Raw genomic sequence first — 18,303 nt, 5'->3', positions numbered from 1 at the left:
CGAAAAAGTGTCCGCTGCTGCCTTGCTCTATCCAGAGGTGGGCTAAAGGATGTTCAGGGCTGTGCGTCCTTGGAACCAACTTGCCCGCCTCCCAGGGCGCTCCAGCCAGCCTGGTTTTTGCGCCTTGCCTGGAATCGGATTGTCCCGGGTTCCTCCTGGCATCCAGGGCTTTAGGAGGGAAGAGAGAGGAGTCGCAGTCCCCAGTACCAAGTGTGGCACTCCAGACCCCCGTCTTCCAGCGCCGTCCTCACTGCGCTCACTCACCCTAGGTTACTGTGCCCACCATCAGTCCCCTGTGTGGAGGGCGCTGTTCCCCCAAAGGCAGCCTGTGCCCCCAGCTCCGGACAGCTCTCCAACTCCGAACGCTCTCCCAGGGTTTGCCGGACCCCCATGGTTCCTCTTCTTTCCTCCTGTCTCCCGGCTCCTTTTCTTGCCTCCTCTCAGCACCCCAGCTCCTAACCAAGCGTTTTCCCACCCATCCTCATCCCACTTTCACTACCTCGCTCACTACCGACCCTCTCTCCACAGGCTCTCAGGTGGTGCTGTCCCCCGAGTAGTGGCTGTAGGAGCCAGGGTGGCACGGTTTCTGGGTATGGGTTCTTTTGGAAACTCAGCTCCCTCCGGAATTTGCATCCTCCGGGGAAGGGACAGGGCTCCCAGAAACCAGCATCTGGGGACTGGCTACGAATCTCCCCTCCCAGACTGTCGCCCTCCCCACCCAACCTCCCTACCCAAGGTCTAACTCGAATCTCTCTCCCGCTCCCCGTGTTTACGCCCCGTTTTAGTCTCCGGGACCCGTGGGGTGAGCCCCAGCCGGGACCCGAGCAGGGCAGCTGCCGCGGGCGTAGCCCCACTTGCGGGCCGGGGCTAGAGGGGCTGGCATCGAGGCGCTCGTAGCTCTCCTGCTCGCCCCTCCCTCTCCAGGGACTGGAGGGGGCTGGCGGGGGTGGGAGGGTTCAGGGGTGGGGGGGGGGCTGACGCTCATCAATTCCGCTGCCACCTCCTCTGCAGCCCGGGGGGAGGCGACCGGGGGTGGGGCGGGAGCGCGGGCGAGCATTAAGACTCTTAAGTCGGGAGAAGTTTGCGCACAGCTCAGAGCTGGGCGAGGGAAGGCGCCCGGAAGGTGAGCCTCCTGGACTTTGGGGAGGTGGAAATAGGCATGGGGAAAAAACAGTTACCTTTTAGCCTATAATACAAGCTGGGTCTAGGTTTAAACCATCACTTAAAGCAGAAGTAAAGTGTCAGGAAATCGGGAGGGGGTCAGGAGAGGGAGGGCTCTGGACTAACGCAGTTTGCTCTCACGTCAAACTAGGAAGCCAGCCCCCAAGGCACTGGGTGGGCTGCGCCGCGCGGCTCGCGGACCTTCCTGGGTTGGAGAGGTGCGCACCGTCTGCACCTTACCCGGCGGCTGACATCTCCTGCCCAGGAGATGGGCGCTGGAGCTTGAGTTCCTGAGTCTCTGGAGCCACCACCTGCGAATGTCCTTCGCTTCTCCGGAGCTGTACCCAGACGCCCTGTGAGACTATTCCAGGTAAGGAGGGTCTGGGAATGGACAGAACTTAAAGCTTTGGGATGTTCCCCGGGAATGGTGAACAGTGGAGGGGCACAAGGAACCTTGTTTTTTTATTGCAAAACTGCAGTTTGATTGTGGTGCTTGAGGTTCAGATAGGGTCCCCTTAGTCTCCGTTGCCTCACTTTACCCTTGACTAGAGAAAAGCTGGTTGTCCTGGGAGGGTGCTACAATTTAGGATTTCCTATTGAAGACTCCTGATTTTTTTTTTTTTTTTTTGGTGACTTTCTCTATGTTTCTAATATCAATTTTTTCTCAAAACTTTTATTTTCCAACTTATTGGGTATGAAAATTATGGGGCTGAGAGTTGTGGATTTTTTCCAAGAGGTGTTTATTAGCTAACAAACAGATAATATCTGCATCTATGTGATGTGTCATGGTTGTTCTGGATATTGGAAATGAGTACAGTGGTGAATGGCGTTGCTTGTTAAGTCATGTTTTACAGAGAATTATTTTCCAACAATCATTTATGCATAGCAGCCATTCTTCACACCTATTAGGAAAAATATGTTGTGTGCGTAGTTTCCAAAGGGGTACTCTTTTTTCATGATGCTCTTTCCAAGCCTGGGTGAAAGACATCAAGAACAGCTCTAACAGATGAATTCTTCTTCCCCAGACATTTTCCTTGAGGTGCAAGGAAATCCAATCAAAGTCAAAAATCAAGAATCCGGTTAGATTTTTAACCTTTATTCAGGCTTTACTTTGCAAATCTACCTAAGAAAAGTTCTATCTGCAAGCTTTACCTAACGTTATATGGTATATGCAAGACTAGAAGGCAGGGTTCCATCTGCCGATCTTCTGGAGACCCCCAACGATCTGGTGGCTCTAGTTAGCCTAACCCAAGACAGCTGTTCAAGGCTATTTGTTGAAAATTATTGGGTGATGGAAAGTGAAATGTTGAAAAGAAATCAAAGTGTGACCATGTATTTACTGAAACTAATCTTTAAACTGCAGAGTGTCCAAGTTTGAGTGTGTCTTAAATGATAAGAGAAAGCAAGTATTTTATACATTTGGGCCATTTTGGCTTACCGGTGAAGACAAAGTAGGGATGCTTTTTAGTATTGTGGGACTTTTAATAGCATGTTGCTAGCCTACTACGTGTTCTCTTAAAGAATTCAGCTTTTAAAAGTGGAGATTGCTGGTTTTCTACACTAGCATCATGAAGGGAGCTAAGGTGATTGGATTTGCAAACCTCTTTGTAGTTTAAGTAAGTATTCTCAGTGGGCACTCATTTCTACTCAATATTTTAACATAGCTGAAAACATCCGTCAGCTGGGATTTGTTTTGGTTCAATGCCTCTAATCTACAGTTAATTTTAGGAACTAGAGCCACAAGAATAATATTCAGTCATATTGTAAAATGCTCTAAGATTACTTATTGACCACACCAATACATTGAGTAAACATGAAATCCTTATTATAACTTATTCACAAGAACACATAAATAATCTTAGAGTTGTATTGTTTTCATGATGCTTGGAGTTCAAGAAAATTAGCTGATTTAAATATGGCTTCTGTTTCCCATCTTGTTATGTTTCTGAATTCAGGATAATGAATGATGATGGATGGAAAAAGGTAGCATTTGCTTCAGTCAGTTAAAGAGATGGAGCTAAATCTTAGTATAGTAGTGTTGTGGCTACTCTGTTCTTGGTGAACTTCTTAGAGCCTTTAAATATTGACATTAATAAAGATATTATCTACTGTTGGTTTTTATTATATTAAAAATAAATTGGAAATAGGAGACGTGATATTTTCAATGATAACCTAAACCAGTGTTCTCAACTCAGGCTGCAAATTAGAATCAATGGGAAAGCTTTCAAAAAAATTATAAGTCAATCCAGACCCTTCCCCAAACCAATTAAATCAGAATATCTAAGGAAAGGGGTCCACATTTTTATTTTTATTTTTCTTTACATGATTTAATGTGCAGCAGCCATGATTTGGAACCACTGATTGAGATGGTTCCCGTCGGATTTGGTAGAACCTGTTAATTTTGGGGGGTCTTGGTGAAAATAAATGCCATATGTTCTACTGTTGTTCTAATCTTTTTTCTTTAAGAAAATATATCTAATTTGATTTCCCAATTAGAAGAAAAAGAGGACTTTTTTTCCCCGATGGTAGATGTTTAAACAATAATAGCTTCCGGGAAAAACATTTTTTTTTTTTTTTCTGTCCAGAAAGCAAGCTATTGAGGTTGAAGCTTACCTGACCATCCAGAAAATGGTTTCATAAATTAGCTCTAGCTTTAAGAGATGTTGAAAATAATGCTTTATGAAACATAGAATTTGATTTCATTTTTTCTAAGACCTGAATGATGTGTAATGTGCAAATATGTACGCTTTTGAAGGACAGAAGGAGGAAAGTACTACCATTCTCTTTGGCACACCAACTAACATACCCTGGGTGCCAACTATGTTCTAGCATTTTCACATAAATTATTTTAAGGCTCACAATAGCTTTGTGAGGTACCAGCTATTATTTTCATTTTACATATGAGGAAATTAAGGACCCATCAGGTTAATGAACTTGCTCAAAGCCATAAACCAAACATATTTGGCATGTGTTTGAACCCAAGTCTTCTTATTCTAAGTTTAATACTATTATAACATATATATGTATATACATTTTTTTAAATTTAAAGGCAGCATTTTAAAAAAAGTAATATTGGTTAAGAGCACAGATTCTAGAATGGCTCTGCTTGTGTTTTCAGCCTGGCTCCATCATTTTCTAAGAAGCTGTCCATTTTGGGGCAAGTAATCTAACCTCCCCATGCCTTAATTTCCTTTGTAAAAGGAGGTTTCTCTAATGAGAATTAAATGAGTTAATATTTGTTAGTCACTGTGGGTAGGTGCCTGGTGCATAGTAAGTTCTATGTGTTGTATTTTTTAAAATGTCATTCATTTAAAATTTTTTTTGATTGTTTATTATATGCCAAGCCTCACATTAAGCCTGAAGATAACATAAACAAATAAGTCATGCCCCTATACTCAAGGATTCTGTGTCTAACAGAGAATGACCAATACATAAACAATTGTTCCACTCTGGTGTGAGATTTTCTTCCAGTTTAATTATAATCAAAAGCAATTATTTTGTGTGACAACTGTGTGGTTTTCAATGTTAATATGATCTTTCAGGGCTCCATATAATGAGTATTATGAAACCGATTGATAATATATTGTACTGTCACAGTGGTATTCATTTGTTTTCAATTCTATCAAAACACAGCAACCAATATTAATTAACATCTGTTTCCAGCTTTACTTTATCAGTTTAGAAAACTGGTAATATGGAAAGGTTTGGGGTCTCTAAAATTTTATTTTAATATTTAGAGGCAATTTACAGAATAATTTAGAGGCAAAAAATTGGTAGAAAATGTCCTCAGAATCTCTTCTTAATACTTCTAAGTGCCATTTTCATGCATTGGTGTTCTGAAAAGAGTGTTATCTGATTGGAATGTAGTTTGGGGTTCTTGGGTTTTTTTTTATTTTGTTTTGGAAAATCATTTTAAGGTAGGAAATGTTGACCAAGGAGTCCAGTGAAAGGTCTCTAACACCCGGCTGGCCCGGCAAGAGTATCTCATTGGAGCTGGCTATGCTTCTACCATTGTGCCTGCTGTTCCGTGCCCCTGCCTTGTGTCGCATGATACCTGTCGCATGATACCTCCAGGGTACCTGTGAATGCCTGAGGTCTAAGTCTGTCTTTGTTCAAATGAAAAGCCTTTCTTTATTAAAAATAGTATATAAATTGGTACTTTTGTAAATGAACAAGACAGTGCTCCAAACCTAAGGAGCTGTTTCTCAAAGAAACAAAGTCCCTAGCTCGGTGAAATAGTTTCTGTTTTTGCAATCAATATTTGACCATTCTACCTCATTGCCATTTCCGTTTGCAAATGTATGTCTTTCTTCTCTCTTACCAAGTCTCAAGACTATTCCCAGTTTTCTTCACAAATGCTGCATTTTTCTTCCTCCTACTTTCACTGCCATCCCTTTATTTTGAGCTTTTCTTGTTATTTTTAACAAAATAATTAAATATTCTCCTAATGTTTGGTCACATTCAGCCTCTGTGACGCAGTCAGTGTTATACAACACAGTCGGACTTAACGTTCTAAGCTCCCATTTTGTCACCCTCGATTCATAATTATTCGGTAATTGCTAAGGAACCATAAGACTTAGAACCCCTCTTTAGCCTAGCATTTAAGATATTTTATGATAGAATTCCATTTTACCTTTCCCAACCAAGTCAAGTGGGAAACTGCAACGACTCCCTGATTCCAGCTCTGAAGCCGTAATGACGCAGCAAAAATTGACTCCCAGTGTGGAGTCCGTCCTTCACACTCAACCCTTGTGCCCTTGCCTGTCAACCTCAGTTTATATTCTATTGCCTCAAAATTGAGGTTGGTAGTGGGTGGGGAGCCCCTTCCATCTGGGGTTCAGTGGTGAAGCTGCATTGCTTTGATTTTTGCTTCTTCCCATAGCCCTAGTCCCCCTCCCTGCCTTCTCCTTGTCTGCTAGTTCAAAATTCAACATTTCAAATCTTACCTTCCTCCATCACGCAAAATGTCTTACTCATTCTCCATAATACATCCAACAAAGTTCTGTCCTTAGAGCCTTGTTCATATTTTTAAGCTCAGTACATATTTACTAAATGCTTATTATGTCCTAGTCAGGGGTTATTGTGACAGGTTACAGTTCCTGGCTTCCTGGGGACTGCAGGACACAGACAGACCAAGAGACAGTTACATAACCATCTGGTAAGTACTCCAATAAAGAAATGTCATGAATGTTCTGGAAGCCGAGAGGAACAGCACCCAGCGGGGCATCCGGGAAGCTTTCTGAGGGAGATGACCCTAAAGGGGGCATGACTCAGCATTGATATGACAAAGCAGAATGAGCCAAATAAGGAGGGGAAGCGATGAAGTGTGTTAGAGGCAGGACATGAGGCTCTAAAAAGCCTGGATGTTTGAAACAACATGGTGATTTTGGGAAACCATGGGCATTTGGGCTGGTGCTGGTGAGGTAGTGGGGCATGGGTCACCGAGAGGCTTGCAAGCCTGTCTTGCTAAAGGATTTTCATTTTATCATGAAGACAGTGGGGCTTCTTGAAGGAGTTAAAGTAGGGGACCGAAATAATCAGATCTGCTGTTCTGGTAGATCACTGCAGCAGGAAGACAGGAGGGATATTAGATTGAAAGAGCAATGGACACAAATTAACTGGAAGCCCGGAGCCTTATTGCACTAACAGAGGGGATAAACAGTTAGGGTCACCTAACTGGGTGGAAGGGGAGATAGAAAAGGAAAGAAAACAATCAGGAGATTATTGTAGGGATAGCTTTCGTGGAAGTGGGTATATGGTAGAAAATGGAGGTGGCACGACTGAGGAAAATAGGCAATAGTATGATCAAGCCTAGGTTTCTTTCACAAATAATAGGAGAGATGGACGTCATTCACATCGTCTGGACAAGGAATGTTTTAGGGACGGAAGGTAAAGATTTTAATTTGGAACGTGATGCATTCAACTTATTCATGTGACGACATCCAGTAAAAGTAGACACAGAAATTTATGGCTGGAGACAGCATTTTGTTTTAGAGATATGGATTTGGGAGACATAAGTCTGTCTCTCTGTTTCAGCTGATGGTAAAAGAATGGAGGATTTCACCCTCGGAGAAGTAAAAACTAAAAAGAGAGAAAAAGGAAGTTTAAAAAAAAAAGCCAGAAAAAAAATTTAAAAAAGAAAATCATCTAGGTCAGAATCCCAGGAACACCAGTTTTTGTTTTTGTTTTTTTAAGGTACAAGGGTCTGCAAAAAATATGGAAATTATAGGCTAGGTGAAAGGAAGAAGCACAGGAGCAAGTGGTTTTGTGGAAGCCACGGAGAAAAAAAGTGGGGACCTAAGCAGGATGTCACAAGTCAATCAAGTGGGGTAGGAAGTGAGAGATCGCAGTTGGATTGAATTAAGAGCAGTTTCAGTAGTGGGTTGAGGAAGAAAGGAGAAGGGAAGAAATGGAGACACCAAGTGTCCACAATAATTTCAGTCACTTTGACGTGGACTCTTTATTTTATATCCCTTTGAAATTTTACAGTCCACTAGAGCTTAACTTAAATGCTGCTTCCTTCTGTTAGCCTTACCTGGGTGGTCAGTGACCTCCCCCCCCCAGGCAAGATGTAATATCACATCCTGATATCTCTTTCCTTAGAGCTTCTGGAAGTACCACGCAGCAGGCACACGCGTGTACGTGTGTGTGTGTAAAGTATTCCCTTTTGTCATTCATTCATTGAAATAAACTCTCTTAATGTCTTTTTTATAATAGGGTATTGGGGGGTAAACATGGGTTTCATAAGCCCCTACCTTCAGGGATTACAATTTAGAAATCCCAGCATTTCTGCATCCAAATATTTCTTAGAATGTTTGTCCACCCAGAAGTTGCATAGGTGAATTTTTCAGGGAAAAATATCACTTTTTGAATCAGAAATTATACCATTTTCTACTTGTCTTCTCGTACTTTATTCTCCCTTTTCTGTTGTGGAGCTCTGTTAATTTTTCTTATTTCCTTACTAGATTAAAAAGTACAGTCATCCTTTTCTGCCATATTCTGCAACATGTAGAGGAGACTTTCTTTTCTCTTAGTGACACGAGTTAAACTTACCTAAATGTTGCCCTAGATATGGTGCCTTTTTTTCCCCTGAAATTATTTTTGTCACATTAAGCCTTAAATGTTTCCTCTTTTAAGGTATCAACTAACTTTTATTCCAGAGATTTCAGCCCCTTCTTTCTGGCATCCTCCAAATCAGTAAACCATCCACATTTCTCACCCCGGGAACTATTTTTTTTGGCTTGAGTTAGTGTTGACTCGAAGAACCAACTCTGTTTTCTTCAGTCAGCAAGCCTTACCTGGATGGTCAGTGACCAGCCCTCTCCCCAGGCAAGAAGTAATATCACATATTACATTAAAATAAATATCATATATTACATTAAAACATAGCTCACATATTCAGAACATTGCATTCATCTTAAGCATGCAGAACTGTTTTCCAGCTGCCCCCCCATACACTTTCTTAGGCACAAAGTATATACCTCTTTGTCTCCATGCCTCTTGCACTAGACTGAAGCTAGTCAGCTAGTATTTATACCTCTGTGGGCAGGGGGATAAAAAATGGGACTTTCCTTCTCATACTCCCAGTATGGACCAAAGCCCTGGAAGCAATTAATCCTAAATTGCTTGAATAACTGATCGTCAGCAAGTTAATGTCTCCGAGACTTTAGGAATACCACTAAAATAATAACAAACCCAGCTACAGGTCATTGAGCCCCGACTGCGTACTGGATACCATGATGCTTAGTTATTATCATGACAATCACATGGGGGGTTATGCCCATTCCACAAGGAGACAGACTCAGAAATCTTATGTGACGCACCCAGGTTCATGCATCACCGAAGCACCAGGGCTTGAATTCAAACCTAAGGTTACCTAATGCCAAAAGATTGTGCTCCACTACCGCAGTCAAATGACATCTTAATGATGATTTAGAGATCTTATTATAATTTGTATATATTGTCTTGAATGATCAGAGCCTTCAATAAGAGAATTAGGAGCCCCTCTTCATGGACTTTAAAGTCACTCTTTCTGAAGGCTTTCAGCTCAGCTTTCTAACCGAGTGGGGCTGCGGGAACTGTGGTTATAACACTGACCACCACGATGTGGCCTTTTGGGATACCCTGTGGTAGTCCAGGTTCCTGCTCTGGAGCAAGGGGATGTTCCAGACGATGACACACATATGCTGGAACATCCGGCACCACAATAAAAATGAGAGAAGTGATACAGTTCTAGGAACTTAGGCTTTTTTTGCCCAACCCTAACTTAGTTCTATGAAGTACCTGTTAAATTAATTTTTTATAAACACAGATGAATTTGGTGTCAGCCAAATATGAAAGCTATATTTATCCTTTCCTGGAGCCCAAAAGTAATGGCACTTATGGTAGGACCGTCTTAAGAGGAAAAAAAAAGCCTCTTCGATAATAATAATTGTTAAAGGAAGGCTCTGCTGTTTAAGGAAATTTCCTCTCGAACAGGTGTTCATAAAGTCAACTGGGGCAGCTAGGGAAAAGGGAAAGGCAGAGTGCCCTGCTGCCAAACTGAAATTTCAAATGGACGTGACTCATATATTAATTAACCCAAACTTCAGCATAATTATTTGTCTCTAACCTTAAGTCTGATAGACAGAAATCTTGCAAGCTTGAAGGGTTATTGTAGAAGAGATCTATGTTTACAGACATTGAGATGGGATCTCTTTAGTCCAAGATTCAAAGAAATTCATGACACAGAGAACACAATAATGCAAATTGCTTTAGCACCTCATTCCCTGGGCCTACTACAGGGTTAAAAGGTCAGGACAATATTAGAACACTTTTTCATTCCTAACATCATATAGACTGCAAAGATGGCATTAAGGCAAAATCCCAGCAAAGTGGTGAGTGATCATTGTTGCTCGAGGGCCAATTCAGGAAAAACAAGAATTTACTGGGTTGCTTTTCTTCCCATTCAAAATGAAAATAATTTTATTGCATCCAATGAGAAAAATGTATATTCTTGCAAATTAGATATATTATTTTAGTAAATAGAAGGTCAATGAGAAACTTGGCATTTCTTCTTAGCTACTAAAATATTAATAATCTGGGCAAATTTGAGGAGTAGCGACTTGGAGTCAGCAAATATCAAAACTGGAAGTTATAGCCTCATTGAACTGCATTTTAATTTGTTAAAGAGGCATTGCTCGTCTATGAGGTAACGTCATACATTTTCTTGGTAACTAATATTTTATCCTTATTATTGATCAGGAGTTCAGTGCTCTCATGAAAGAGGAACTGAGGTAGAGATGACATATTTATTATTTCTCCATCAGTAGGTGACAGTGCTGCCTTGAGAACTCCAGCCTTTGGACTCCATGTCCAGTGCTCTCCTTGAGAGGCTGCAGAATTGCAGGAAGTCGTGAACATTCACACACACACACAAAATTCACATGAATGGCCTCATGCATAACCACAAGGAAGGTTGAACACATAAATAAGATGCCCTAAACTATCTTGCGTAAGAGGCAGAGCCTGCCTCTAGTGTCCCTTCTCTTCTCTTAGCTTCCCGAGCACCTCCCACTCATAGCATTCCCATTTATTCCAGAAGCCTGCTTTCCTAAGGAAAACCCCCACTGCTTGAGTCTTTCTACAACCTCCCCCTCAGCTCCTCTTTGCTTGCCAAAATCAATTGCTTTTCTCTTACTCTATTCCTATAAACACTGCTCCCTGCAGGTAATGTAGTCGTCGAATAAAACTTTATTCCCTTTAGGAAAAAAAAAAAATTTGCATTATCAATGATTTAGGAGCTAACTCTTGAACCTGGCATTTCCTGCTGTGTGCTCTTCGATCAAATCAGTTTGGATCTTTATTCCCAAGCTTGAAACTTTATTCTACACATCAGCCTACTGAAAGCTGTGAGAAGTGGGCTTCGCTGCTTATCCATCACTTGTAATGCAGACCCCTGCTGTCATCTCTTGCCTAGGCCACCGTAACAACTTCCTATGTGGTCTGCTCTTGAGGTCTTGTGCCTCTCCCCGCCATGTTCTCTGCTCAGCACCCAAAGGGAATCTTCAGATGTAACCCAGATCAGGTATCCCCTCTGTCCACAACCATTTAACAGCTTCTTAGGACACCTGAACCCATGCTCACACTCGTCACCGTGGCCTCAGGTTCCTCTGTGACCCGGCAGCCACAACCTACTGTTGCAGCCTCATCTACCTGGACCACTCACTCCACCATCCTAATCTTGATCCATTCACTAGAAGACTCCATGCCCTTTCCCCCTCATGCCCTCACCCCAGCCCTTCCCTCCATCTGGAATGTTCTTTCACCCATTTTCACATGGTTAGCTGCATCTCTTACTTCAGGCCTTAGCTTAACTGTCACTCCCACAAGGAGGCCCGCGATAGTCCCCGCACTTTCTGACATATGCGTTGCCCTACTAACCTCTACCTCAGCAACTTGCTTATTTCCTTCATAATAGTCAATACAGTTTGTAAGCGTTTTATTTTCGTGTCTGACTCCACATTTCTCTTCTTTTCTTTATTCTATCTTTTATTTTTCTATCACCTGCGTTAGAATATAAATTCCATGAGGTCTGTCTTGTTGACTCTCTTAATTTCCAGCACTCTAAATAAATGTCTATTCAACAAAGTGAAGGCAAACATCCATTTAATCTTGTCCTATCCACGGCACTTCTCAATTTATGTGACCTATAAGATCTTCTTATGGTATACCAACTCTTGGTATCTGGCTGAAAATCTTCGGAAAATCTGTCTTTTTGAAAGGAAGTAAAGATAATAGCAGGAATTTTAAGTAGTGATGCAAGTATGACTTGGGGGCAGGTGAGCCTTTTTGATAAAATTCAAATCTCCATGAAACTTTTCGTAGTAGGATTGACCATCTGGTGTCATATCCACAAGATTAAAGAGGACCAGTACCCAGCAAGGCAAAACCATACCCAAGCTTATAAGAGCTGATTTTAATCTATATTACCCTTGGAGGACATGGAGTTTTAAAACCCAAATCACTTTTGTAAGTTATTATAACTATATCTGCTGTTCATGGCCTTTATTGTATCTAAAGTTTTTTATCAATTATGTATTTCATCTGGCTGCCTTCTTGCCTGTATTTAAAGGCAGGCATTTCTAAGTAAGAACTTTTCACAAATTATTTGGTTCAAATGAGATTTTTTTTTTAAATAAGTATTTCAAGTTACAGTATGTGAAACTAGCTGGAATGAGGACACCCCTTCATTATAGCCAATATATACAAGGTAGGGTCTTAGAAATTAAATTATGGTGTTGGGATTGACCAGACCATAGTCTAAATGGAGCCCAGTGCGAAATTTTGATCAATATCAGATTCCCAACAAGGTAATTTCCAGTTTTTAAAAAGAGTATCTTTTAAAATCCTTCTAGGAAACTTGGATAAAAAATATATTTATTGAAATATTTTAATAATGGTGATAATGGTAATAGTTACACTTACATAGAACTTACTATGAGCCAGTAATATATGCATATATATGTATATATGTACATATTTATGTATATTACATAAATGTATATAAAAATATAAATATATTATAGATGTTAATATACTTCATCTTCACAGCAGGCCTCTCAGGTAGGTACCATTATTATCTTCTTTACCCAATGAAGAGACTAAAGCACAGAGAGGTAAGTCACCTATGGAAGAACACACAGCTAACCCATGACAGCTTTGGAAATGAAATCAAGGAGGTCTGGCTCCAGAGTAAGTAAATGCAAAAAGGGAATGTGCTTATTATAAATTAATGTTAAAATCTTGACAAAGCTTGTTATAATGATATAATATGTCTTTCAGTTTTGTATTCTTATGTGTCTTTCAACAGCAGATCCATGGATTTCTCTCTTTTTCTCAGAAAATAAATGAATTAAGTAATGGTTTTCCTAATTTGTTCTAAATATGAATCTTTACAGCGGTCATGAGATGTACCTATGCTAATAGTATTCCATGCTGCCCTGTGGTTTACAAGAAGAGGAAATTGTACTTTGCCAGGCTGACACCTCATTCATAAAAAGCAGAGTCAAATTTAAAAACTTAATCTGTTTTTATTATTGTAACTTCTGCTGTAAAAATGCAAAACACACCTCTTAACAAAATATGATTTTAAATAAAATTTCCAAACTATAATTCTGATTACTTACATGAAAATTAGTCAGAAACCCATGATATATATGGTCTTAATGATGTGGGGGGAAAACATGGTCTAAAAATGGCAAGTACAAATACATCGAATTTTAATTAGTCTAAAATGGTCAAGTTTCCTATTCACTCACTTGGAGATGATAAACTTTCCAAGATCTATTTTGGAGCATGCCAATTCTTTTCCACGTGTTCTAAGTGGTCTCATTTCCCTATGCGATGACTATGTTGGCACTCGGAGTACTTGTTCAACGGGAGAGATCTGATCAGATACTCAAAGGAAAATCTGTGTGTACTTCCATGTTCAAGATGCTCAGCTACTTGCAAGTGATTTTTATTTGCCATCTCCAATCCGTTTTAATTTATTACCGTATCTGAAGTTATTTTATTTTCTAATATTGCAGTTCTCTTATTTACTGCTCTTAAATTTTTCATGCATTCTATTGTGTAATGTGTTTTACTCGAAAGCTTCCCCCCTATCCCCACTGTTACAGCTCATTTTAAGAATAATGAAAGAAAGAATAGGAAAACATGTGTGTCAGGGATATTTCACAGAATATTGATCTAGAACCTAACTGCTTTACATTAGATTATCCAATTTCCTTGTGAATCAAGTCATTTTTCCAGCAGTAGAGAGAAGGCCAGGAAATGAATGCTCCAGAAAGTGAGAAGGTTTTATCCTCCAAAGTTGCAGGAAAGTGTAATCAAATTCATGGGGAAAAAGAATAGAAGAAAAAATGTGTATACAGCACAAAGAGATGCTTTCATATGTTTTACTTCAATGTAGCTGGAAAAGAAAATCCACTCTTAACATTTCTTCTGACAGTTTGACATGATGCTATATTCTAAGCACTACAGAAAAAAACACTTTAGGACCTTTGCACTTTCTCAACCTCAAACTATTACAGGATAATATTTATATTACCCTCAGTAATGCAAAATATCCCTTAGGATAGGAAAAAATAATAATAAAAGCACTTGGTCTTTAACAGAAACTTGTCTTGAACGCTTTTGAAGATTGGTCAGTGTCCCTAATAGAAGAGGACAGGTCACCATTCCATTCAGTTTAGGTAACCCTCAAACGAGTAAATTAGTCAAATCAATTTAGCAGAAGCTCAGAGGTTCATAAACATTACATTATAAAGTTCATTTATACCCTGCCTAAATTTTTCCCTTCCAGAAATTCAAAGTTGACAAACTTAAAAAGGTTATGATTCAGAGCAGACTGACTGGTGATAGCATGTTGAACCTCGAAAGATGAGACAGAGCCTACTTTCTTTTCTATTTCTCTCTTGATTTAACAGTCATGGATTTTTCTAAGCTCTTCCCTCCCCCCACCCCAACCCTGCCACCTCTAACATAACAAGAACAATACACTTGAGCTCTTCTTCATATTTGTTAAAAGAGCCCACCTTCGGTGCCTGGGTGGCTCAGTGGGTTGAGCCTCTGCCTTTGGCTTGGGTCATGATCCTAGGGTCCTGGGATCAAGTCCTGCATCAGGCTCTCTGCTCAACAGGGACCCTGCTTCCCCCCGTCTCTCTGCCTGCCGCTCTGCCTACTTGCGATCTCTCCCTCTGTGTCAAATAAATAAGTAAAATCTTAAAAAAAAAGTGCCCACCTCAAAAGTTCAGGATAAAACCTCTAGTTTTAATATACCGGGGTTTGTCAGTAAAAGTTATCTCTCACCATCAACTTTACATATGCATACCCATTCCCCACCTTCATTTGGATTTTTAAGTTCTACTCATGTTAATTTATGTTAGCCCATGATTTACTTATATATTTGAGGAATTTTCAAAGGAGCATAATACCTCTCTATCATGTTGCCTCTTCTCAGTCACTTACTTGTAGTCTTCTAAAATAACCTCGTACCATTCCCTACTCCTCAGTACACATTCTTGTGGATGATTAGAGCAGATCTTAGAGGTCCTAATCCAACTCCTTCATCATGTAAGTGAAGAAATAAAAGAGACAGGACACAGGTGTATCAGTTCCATCGCATGGTGGATTAAACAATTTTAGATTTGAATAGAGAGATGTGTGTTAGAAAAAAAATAAGACTTTCTTCATTGAGGAGCCATGATTATAGCAATATAGGTATATAGGCTGTTTATCCCTCCTTTTTTGACTCCATCACTATCCAGATCTCAGACTCCACCCTAAATTAATCAAAAGAAGGGTCACGATCCAGACATAACCGCCATGGTGACAGGTGGGCAACAGGTAAGGGAGATGCACAGCATCACGGCTGACTCTCTGAGTTGCCCAGGCTAGTGAACACCTAAAAATATAGATTTAGGTAGGAAAGAAAGCAAACCTGTGGCCTTACTATTACTCATTGTATCCAAGCTGGAGATTTTTTTTTTTTATTGTAAAGCTTTCATCTTGTTTTCTTTCTTATTCATAATAATACTTTTTAAGCAGAGCTCCAACACAGACATCACAGAGTTTTTTTAAGTTTTTTTTAACACATCATGCATGTGTTTTGCTTTTAGGATTTTTTAGTGTGCTTGTTTAAAACTTTCCCAAGGTGGTATGTTGATGAAATTGCCTTCATGCATACAGCACTTTAAGGGACAAACAAATGGAACAGGTAACATGATAGGGGGATTGTGGGATAGGGTGGAACCTGGGACAGAATTCCAAGTAGGGCAGAAAAGAGAGGTTGGGAAGAGCCAAAGACATCATCTCATTTAAGCTGCACAACAACCCTGCAAGCTGGTTATTTTTATCTCCATTTTATAGATGGGAACACAGAAAATCAAAGAAGCTAAATAATTTAATAAGAAGAAATAAGAATAAAATAATTATTATAATTATTAATAATAACATGTTAACAATAAGTTAATTTTAAAACTAAAATTTTTGAGGGCTAATTATGTTGGTTCCTGGACAAAGTATCCTGTTTAATTTTCACAATAATCACAGGCATTATTATCATACCCATGTTACCTGCAGAGAATGGTGAGACTTAGGAACTTAAAGAAAGTTGGTGTATCTTGAAGAAGAGGGAGGATTTAAGCCTGGGCAGCCTAAGCTTGAAGCCCATGGTTTGAATTGCTATCCTGAACTACTAAAAGCAAACATGCATTCTCACCTAGGTCTGTTTGCTTCCTATCCATAGTTTTTCAGCTTCCCTCATGGCTTTTAAAATAATGATCTTCAAATTTGGTCTGGTGACCCATGTTGATCCATGATGGAGTTTCCCTGTTTGGCAGCAAAATAAAAAGATCAAAGACAATGTCAAAATTTTCTCCTACTACTAAGTGTGTTCAGTTTAAAGGACCACACTTTGTTCTGAGATTACATTCTTCCTTTTCTGGAGCAAAAATATCCCTTCTTTTCATCTAATGATAATGATAATTGATTATACTTTAAAAAAATTCTTTATTTTAAAATTAGGAATTGATCAACACTACTTCCCTCTCCCCCACCTCACATGAGGGAAAATGGGCAAGGAATTGTATATTTTTATAAAATTTAAAATTTGGGGCTCTTTTACAAAAGAAAAAGCGTGCTGTTAGGGAATGAGGGGTAGTACATGAAGCAAACTACAAATTTGCCCAAGACTAACCCTTGTGTTCATGGGTATCACTTTTTAGTTTTTAAACATCTTACAAAGAAGCATGTTACCCTTAAAATTATCAGTATATAAATATATTTTTCTAGAAAAGCACACTGCATACACAAAGCACCTGAGCTTTGGTGGAACTACTATGTACACAGTTTAGAAAATGCTTCAAATTCAGCCTCTCATTTGACCTGTGCACAAACTTCCCAACCCTGGTACTATTTTAACAGGAAGGGTGTTGTCTTTAGAGGACACAACAGGATATATTCCTTATTAGTATCGTTTGGCCCCTCTTAGCCTTGATTTCCTCTAGGAAAGGAATTATTTCTATCTCACAGGACTATTTCGTGGATTTCTAATAAAGTAAGAAAAGTGCCACACATGGAATAAGGCATATAGCGGTCAATAACTGCTATTTATTCTTGTAATTATTATGATATTCATTTTATAGAGGAGAAAACTATAGCTCAGATTAAAATGAACCAACATAGTTCATCTAGTTAACTAGTCCAGTGACAGAGGTGGGCTTGAACCCACTTCTACCCATATCCCAAAGCTTCTTTTGGTTCTTTCTCACCTGCAATTCTGTATGAATCCCAAACCTTCTTTTCGCTATCTCACCCCACAACTCCGATAATGGGAAAAACCTGAGAAGTGCCTTTGATTTAAACGTGTCTCCATCATTCTTTCGATGATGCTGTCCATATGGACACAGCACATAAACTTCTCAGAAGGAAAATCAGATGAGATTTAAAATGATGTATTGTGTGTATCAGTCCAAGAAAACTAACATTAAAACATGTACAAGTCGGAATGGAAATTGTAAAGATCACCAGATGATATGAAAAGTAAGATCCTGCAGTGCATAAAGGAGGCAGTAGCCAAAGGTCATCAGTTTAATAGGAAGATTAAACTTAAAGTGAACCCATAATTTTTATATCTATAAAAAGGGCTTATTGTGTGACTAGTGCATACCAGCAGATATATTTTCCTAAATTACAAGACACCAGTAGTCAGTGTGTTGTTTTTTGTTTCTTTAATTTAAACTACCTGAAAAATGGCTTCATCTCCCTGGGATAGAGAGTGGCTTTAATTGTCAATGGGAGATTAGGAAAAGTGGGCATCTCACTGATTCCTTAGTCAAAAAAAGCTTTGTTTTCCTCACAAGCCTAAAGAATAAGAAGTTTCTGTCTTTTTAAAGAGAAAGGAGAAGTAGGACATATTTCAGACCTCAGAGGCCAGCAAATGAGGAAGGAAAGCCAATTCCTTTTCTTTTCTTTCAGAGGGATTTTCTCTTAATAAAACATACTCTAGAGTTCCATCTCTTGTTTTGAATTCATTAGAAATCTGGATCTTAAATAGCTACTTCTAAAATATTCAGAGACAAGTGTAGACTGAATATACAC

At 39.6% G+C, this 18,303-nt stretch overlaps 1 protein-coding gene across 1 annotated transcript in view; it reads left to right on the top strand.

The window, feature by feature from the left end:
• The first annotated feature begins 1,078 nt into the window (after positions 1–1,078).
• CALCR (calcitonin receptor) overlaps positions 1,079–18,303 on the top strand; it is a 154,815-nt gene continuing 137,590 nt past the window's right edge. Inside the window, exons 1-2 of the mRNA XM_047695792.1 lie at positions 1,079–1,123; positions 1,313–1,531. The gene's annotated coding sequence lies outside the window, so the exon portion shown is untranslated. The remainder of the gene's footprint in view (positions 1,124–1,312; positions 1,532–18,303) is intronic.

The sequence above is a fragment of the Lutra lutra genome, chromosome 11 (assembly GCF_902655055.1).
Source record: "Lutra lutra chromosome 11, mLutLut1.2, whole genome shotgun sequence".
Taxonomy (NCBI): Eukaryota; Metazoa; Chordata; class Mammalia; order Carnivora; family Mustelidae; genus Lutra; species Lutra lutra.
This window is presented reverse-complemented; position numbering and strand designations above follow the sequence as displayed.